Raw genomic sequence first — 7612 nt, 5'->3', positions numbered from 1 at the left:
CCGTCATGACTCGTAACTGCTGGTGTCACACCCTGATCTGTTTCACCTGTCTTTGTGCTTGTCTCCACTCCCCTCCAGGTGTTTCATCTTCCTCATTATCCCCAGTGTATTTATACCTGTGTTCTCTGTTTGTCTGTTTCCAGTTCATCTTGTCTTACCAGCGTGTTTTCTCATCTCCCTGCTTTCTCAAGTTCTGTTTCCTAGTTTCCCCGGTTCTGACCATTCTGTCTGCCCTGAGCCTGCCTGCCATTCTGTACCTGCCTGACTCTGACCCGTTTACGAACCTCTGCCGGTCCTGACCCCGAGCCTGCTGTTCTGTACCATATTCATCATCAAACCCACTGCTAAAGCCAACCGTTACCGACTAGCAGCGCTGTAGATACTAATACATTACAACGGAACGATTTGACTAGTGCAGTGTCAGCTAGCTAGCTACATAGTTGTCTTTGTCATAGGTTGATAATTGTGTAGTTTAGTAATTATCGAGGTTAGCTAGCCAGCTATTTCCGTCCCCCGCGACGCCATTTTTCCAAAAGTAGCCACCTATTACCGACGAGCAGCACTGTAGAAACTAAATACATTACAAAGGAACGTCTTGATTAGTATTATGTTAGCTAGCTACAAAGTTGCTTTTGTATCATAACAAGGTGTAGTACTGAAACTATCGAGGTTACCTAGCCAACTACATGTTCTAACAAAGTCAACAACGCAGCCACTGCTAGCTAGCCTACTCCACCAGCCAGCAGTACTGTACCATTTTCGTCATTTTAGTCAATAAGATTTTTGCAACGTAAGCTTAACTTTCTGAACATTCGAGACATGTAGTCCACTTGTCATTCCAATCTCCTTTGCATTAGCGTAACATCTTCTGTAGCTTGTCAACTATGTGTCTGTCTATCCCTGTTCTCTCCCCTCTGCACAGGGCATACAAACGCTTCACACCGCGTGGCCGCTGCCACTCTAACCTGGTGGTCCCAGCGCGCACGACCCACATGGAGTTCCAGGTCTCCGGCAGCCTCTGGAACTGCCGGTCTGCGGCCAACAAGGCTGAGTTCATCTCAGCCTATGCTACCCTCCAGTCCCTAGACTTCCTGGCGCTGACGGAAACATGGATTACCACAGATAACACTGCTACTCCTACTGCTCTCTCCTCGTCTGCCTACGTGTTCTCGCATACCCCTAGAGCATCGAGCCAGCGGGGTGGTGGCACTGGAATCCTCATCTCTCCCAAGTGGACATTCTCTCTTTCTCCCCTGACCCATCTGTCTATCTCCTCATTTGAATTCCATGCTGTCACAGTTACCAGCCCTTTCAAGCTTAACATCCTTATCATTTATCGCCCTCCAGGTTCCCTTGGAGAGTTCATCAATGAGCTTGACGCCTTGATAAGTTCCTTTCCTGAGGATGGCTCACCTCTCACAGTTCTGGGTGACTTTAACCTCCCCACGTCTACCTTTGACTCATTCCTCTCTGCCTCCTTTCCACTCCTCTCCTCTTTTGACCTCACCCTCTCACCTTCCCCCCCTACTCACAAGGCAGGCAATATGCTTGACCTCATCTTTACTAGATGCTGTTCTTCCACTAATCTCATTGCAACTCCCCTCCAAGTCTCCGACCACTACCTTGTATCCTTTTCCCTCTCGCTCTCATCCAACACTTCTCACTCTGCCCCTTCTCGGATGGTATTGCGCCGTCCCAACCTTCGCTCTCGCTCTCCCGCTACTCTCTCCTCTTCCATTCTATCATCTCTTCCCTCTGCTCAAACCTTCTCCAACCTATCTCCTGATTCTGCCTCCTCAACCCTCCTCTCCTCCCTTTCTGCATCCTTTGATTTTCTCTGTCCCCTATCCTCCAGGCTGGCTCGGTCCTCCCCTCCTGCTCCGTGGCTCGACGACTCACTGCGAGCTCACAGAACAGGGCTCCGGGCAGCCGAGCGGAAATGGAGGAAAACTCGCCTCCCTGCGGACCTGGCATCCTTTCACTCCCTCCTCTCTACATTCTCCTCTTCTGTCTCTGCTGCTAAAGCCACTTTCTACCACTCTAAATTCCAAGCATCTGCCTCTAACCCTAGGAAGCTCTTTGCTACCTTCTCCTCCCTCCTGAATCCTCCTCCCCCTCCCCCCCAGATGAAATCTCGCGTCTTGTGACGGCCGGCCGCCCAACAACCTGCACACTTGACCCTATCCCCTCCTCTCTTCTCCAGACCATTTCCGGAGACCTTCTCCCCTACCTCACCTCGCTCATCAACTCATCCTTGACCGCTGGCTACGTCCCTTCCATCTTCAAGAGAGCGAGAGTTGCACCCCTTCTGAAAAAACCTACACTCGATCCCTCCGATGTCAACAACTACAGACCAGTATCCCTTCTTTCTTTTCTCTCCAAAACTCTTGAACGTGCCGTCCTTGGCCAGCTCTCCTACTATCTCTCTCAGAATGACCTTCTTGATCCTAATCAGTCAGGTTTCAAGACTGGGCGTTCAACTGAGACTGCTCTTCTCTGTGTCACGGAGGCTCTCCGCACTGCTAAAGCTAACTCTCTCTCCTCTGTTCTCATCCTTCTAGACCTATCTGCTGCCTTTGATACTGTGAACCATCAGATCCTCCTCTCCACCCTCTCCGAGTTGGGCATCTCCGGCGCGGCCCACGCTTGGATTGCATCCTACCTGACAGGTCGCTCCTACCAGGTGGCATGGCGAGAATCTGTCTCCGCACCACGCGCTCTCACCACTGGTGTCCCCCAGGGCTCTGTTCTAGGCCCTCTCCTATTCTCGCTATACACCAAGTCACTTGGCTCTGTCATATCCTCACATGGTCTCTCCTATCATTGCTATGCAGACGACACACAATTAATCTTCTCCTTTCCCCCTTCTGATAACCAGGCGGCGAATCGCATCTCTGCATGTCTGGCAGACATATCAGTGTGGATGACGGATCACCACCTCAAGCTGAACCTCGGCAAGACGGAGCTGCTCTTCCTCCAGGGGAAGGACTGCCTGTTCCATGATCTCGCCATCACGGTTGACAACTCCCTTGTGTCCTCCTCCCAGAGTGCTAAGAACCTTGGCGTGATCCTGGACAACACCCTGTCGTTCTCCACTAACATCAAGGCGGTGACCCGATCCTGTAGGTTCATGCTCTACAACATTCGCAGAGTACGACCCTGCCTCACACAGGAAGCGGCGCAGGTCCTAATCCAGGCACTTGTCATCTCCCGTCTGGATTACTGCAACTCGCTGTTGGCTGGGCTCCCTGCCTGTGCCATTAAACCCCTACAACTCATCCAGAACGCCGCAGCCCGTCTGGTGTTCAACCTTCCCAAGTTCTCTCACGTCACCCCGCTCCTCCGCTCTCTCCACTGGCTTCCAGATGAAGCTCGCATCCGCTACAAGACCATGGTGCTTGCCTACGGAGCTGTGAGGGGAACGGCACCTCCGTACCTTCAGGCTCTGATCAGGCCCTACACCCTAACAAGGGCACTGCGTTCATCCACCTCTGGCCTGCTCGCCTCCCTACCTCTGAGGAAGCACAGTTCCCGCTCAGCCCAGTCAAAACTGTTCGCTGCTCTGGCACCCCAATGGTGGAACAAGCTCCCTCACGACGCCAGGACAGCGGAGTCAATCACCACCTTCCGGAGACACCTGAAACCCCACCTCTTTAAGGAATACCTGGGATAGGATAAAGTAATCCTTCTAACCCCCCCCCCCCCTTAAAAGATTTAGATGCACTATTGTAAAGTGGTTGTTCCACTGGATATCATAAGGTGAATGCACCAATTTGTAAGTCGCTCTGGATAAGAGCGTCTGCTAAATTACTTAAATGTAAATGTAAATGCAAATATTGACTCTGCCCTGGATTACAGACCTCTGCCTGCCTTTGACCTGTTTTTTTGCCTGTCCCCTGTTTGGGTCAATAAACATCTGACTCTATGACTCTTCCCAATATTCCCTGGTTTTCTAGAAATCCTGGTTCCAGGAATCCTCCTGATTCCAAAATATCTTCCAACTGGGAATTCTGGAAAACCTTGAGAGGTTGGGAATGTTCCTTGAATTTTGCAACACTATATTGGATACACTTATCCAATTTTTTTCAGGTCTACAGAAGTGTCTACCCACTGGGCACAAACTGGTTGAATCAACCTTGTTTCAACGTAATTGGTCAAATTATTGTGATGTGGAAACAACGTGGAAAATGCATTGCATTTGAAAAACGTTATCAACTGTTTGGAGCGTGAAATTTCAACCACAGTAGTATGTCATGGTAACCAAATGTCAACATCAACAAACCTTTTATAAAATAAGTTGAATTTGTACCTTTAAAACTGTCAGATCTTCAACATATCTACTATCAATAAAAAAAACTGTCTGGGCAGCACTTCCTACTGTATAATTGATATATCTACAGCTACGCTTTGGTCTCGCATCCAGGGTTTTAACCAAGCTCATCTTTGAGTTTTGTCACTGACTATTACCAATGTGCGATCACAAGAATGACTGTTCAGAGAACTCCCCTTAAACAAAATAAGTAATCCAAGATGGCAACATGTCAAGTCATTTGTCTGTGACTAGTATATTTTAACCTACTAACCTATTCATTTATGCTGGAGTAAATCTACAATTTCCTTGTTTGTATTTTTTTACTTGAAGTTTACCAAAGTAACCCTCTCTCTGGCTGGCCTGGGTTCTATCATCAGCTTTCCTCCCTGGAGTGTCTCGCCCAAGCTGCTCCTCTTCCCTCCGCCTGGCAGCTCAACAATCCCCAACCCATTCTCTCAATCAACCCCCACACCCAATCTATGCACACACTCACATACAGACTCATACATACACCCAGTCTCTCTCTCCCCTTACCTTTCCTTGGCCTCTTTGTTACATCTCTCAGAGAAAATGACAATTTTCGTGGTATTGCTTTGTGCACTGACTTTACTGAACTCTGGAGAAAACGAACATTGTCGCTGGGTGAGTACATCTGACAATGTGCTCTCCCGTCCATTAGACATTTTGTCTGCGGGAACTCGTTCTTTTTCACTCTGTCCACTCGTCCAAGTGCCAATGCCAAATTACTGTTTTGTATTGTCTGGAAACTCACTTGTAGAATTTGTTTGCAGTAGGTCTCTTAAAAAAGAGAAGCTGTGCAAGGTTATTAAACCGAAGTGCCTAGTTATTATTTTTTTGCAATGTCTCCAAACCCCCTCTGATGATTTTAAATCTCGATCTGGTTTTGGTATTTTTCATTTAAATGTACGTAGCCTGTTGTCAAAAATTGATGGGGTTAGGATTTGGGCTAAATCAACTGAAGCTGATGTAATTGTGTTTTCTGAAACCTGACTCAGCAAGTCTGTTCTTGATAAGGATATTTGTATAAATGGTCACAATGTGTATCTCACTGATCGAGTTAAGGTGGGAGTGTGGCTATATATGTAAAGACAAAATTCCTTGTAAATGTGGCAAAGTCTGAAACTATATGTAAACAGTTGTAATTTCTTGCTTTGAATATTGAGGTTTCAAAGGATCTCTCTATAACTGTGATTGGCTGTTATAGACACCCCTCTGCTCTCTATAACTATGATTGGCTGTTATAGACCCCCCCTCTGCTCTCGGTGATGCATTTTCTTCTCTGATACACCTTATGTCTAAACTTCTTTACAGTGAAATGATCTTGATTGGTGATCTCAACAGGTGTTGGTTAAAGCCAGTGTCTGATTTTAAAATGTTTTGTAATTCTATGAATCTTACCCAGTTGATTAACTCACCCACCCGCCCAAATCTCAAATGTCCAGAGAAATCTACCCTGATTGATTTGATATTGACAAATGTTTCACACAAATATTCTGCAGTTGGTGTTTTTAGAAGTGATTTAAGTGACCATTGTGCTGTTGTTGTTGTTAGAAATACTAAGGTTCCTACGACAAACCCACACTTTATTTGTAAGAGAAATTGTACGAGTTTTAATGAGCAGCCTTTCTTTCATGATTTGTTTTAGTTTGACTGGAGCAAGATTGAGCTTATTCCTGATGTGGAAACTGTCTGGAAATTCATTCATGATGTTTTTTTCCAAATGGTAAACAAACATGCCCCAAACTGAAATACTGAATTGTTTCAAGTCAATATTATGGCAAGAACGGCTCAAATAAGCAAAGAGAAATGACAGTCCATGATTACTTTAAGACGTGAAAGTCAGTTAATATGGAACATTTCAAGAACTTTGAAAGTTTCTTCAATTGCAGTCTCCAACACCATCAAGTGCTATGATGAAACTGGTTCTCATGAGGACCGCCACAGGAAAGAAAGTCCCAGAGTTACCTCTGCTGCAGAGGATAGGCTCATTAAAGTTACTAGCCTTAGAAATTGCAGCCCAAATAAATGCTTTAGAGTTCAAGTAACAGACACATCTCAACATCAACTGTTCAGAGGAGACTGTGAATCAGGCCTTCATGGTCAAATTGCTGAAAAGAAACCACTACTCAAGGACACCAATAATAAGAAGAGACTTGCTTGGGCCAAGAAACATGAGCAATGGACATTAGAATTTGTCCTTTGGTCTGGAGTCCAAATTGGAGATTTTTGGCTCCAACCGCCGTGTCTTTGTGAGACGCGGTGTGGGTGAATGGATGATCTCCACGTGTATTTCCCACTGTAAAGCATGGAGGAGGAGGTGTTATCGTGTGGGGGTGCTTTGCTGGTGACACTGTCTGATTTATTTAGAATTCAAGGCACACTTAACCAGCATGGCTCCTGTATCACAGCATTCTGCAGCGATACGTCATCCCATCTGGTTTGGGCTTAGTGGGACTATCATTTCTTTTTCAACAGGACAATAACCCAACACACCTCCAGGCTGTGTAAGGGCTATTTTAAGAAGGAGAGTGATGGAGTGCTGCATCAGATGACCTGGTCTCTACAATCCCCCGACCTCAACCAAATTGAGATGATTTGGGATGAGTCGGACAGCAGAGTGATGGAAAAGCAGCCAGCAAGTGCTCAGCATTTGTGGGACCTCCTTCAAGACTGTTGGAAAAGCATTCCAGGTGAAGCTGGTTGAGAGAATGCCAAGCTTGTGCAAAGCTGTCAAGGCAAAGGGTGGCTATTTGAAGAATCTCAAATATCAAATAACACTTTTTTTGGTTACTACATGTTTCCATATGTGTTATTTCATAGTTTTGATGTCTTCACTATTATTCTACAATGTAGAAAGTAGTAAAAATAAAGAAAAACGCTTGAATGAGTAGGTGTTCTAAAAATGTTGACCAGTAGTGTACGCAGCACGTGAGTTTCAAGTTTGGGGAAGATAATTTTCACCATAAAAATACACCTTTATAATAAAAGCTTTACATGCATAATTGCATTTGTGGTCACTTTTGAGAATACTATTTTCCCACTAATGGAACATTCATGCTTAGCATACTGCTGTTTGCGCATTGCTGAGCTTATGTGAAGAAATAGCCTAATACTTTATCAAAATTTTTGAGATCAACGTTCTGATCTGTTGCCCCAGCCTCACTGTGTAAAATTGTTTGGGGGATGCTACTGGTTGTTTTAATTTGGGATCTTTCGCCTCCCACAAACCGTCCCAGACTATGTTTGTAATTTTCATTTCTCAAACAGAATAGAAAAGGT

This window comes from Salmo trutta, chromosome 26, assembly GCF_901001165.1.
Source record: "Salmo trutta chromosome 26, fSalTru1.1, whole genome shotgun sequence".
Lineage (NCBI taxonomy): Eukaryota > Metazoa > Chordata > Actinopteri > Salmoniformes > Salmonidae > Salmo > Salmo trutta.
This window is presented reverse-complemented; position numbering follows the sequence as displayed.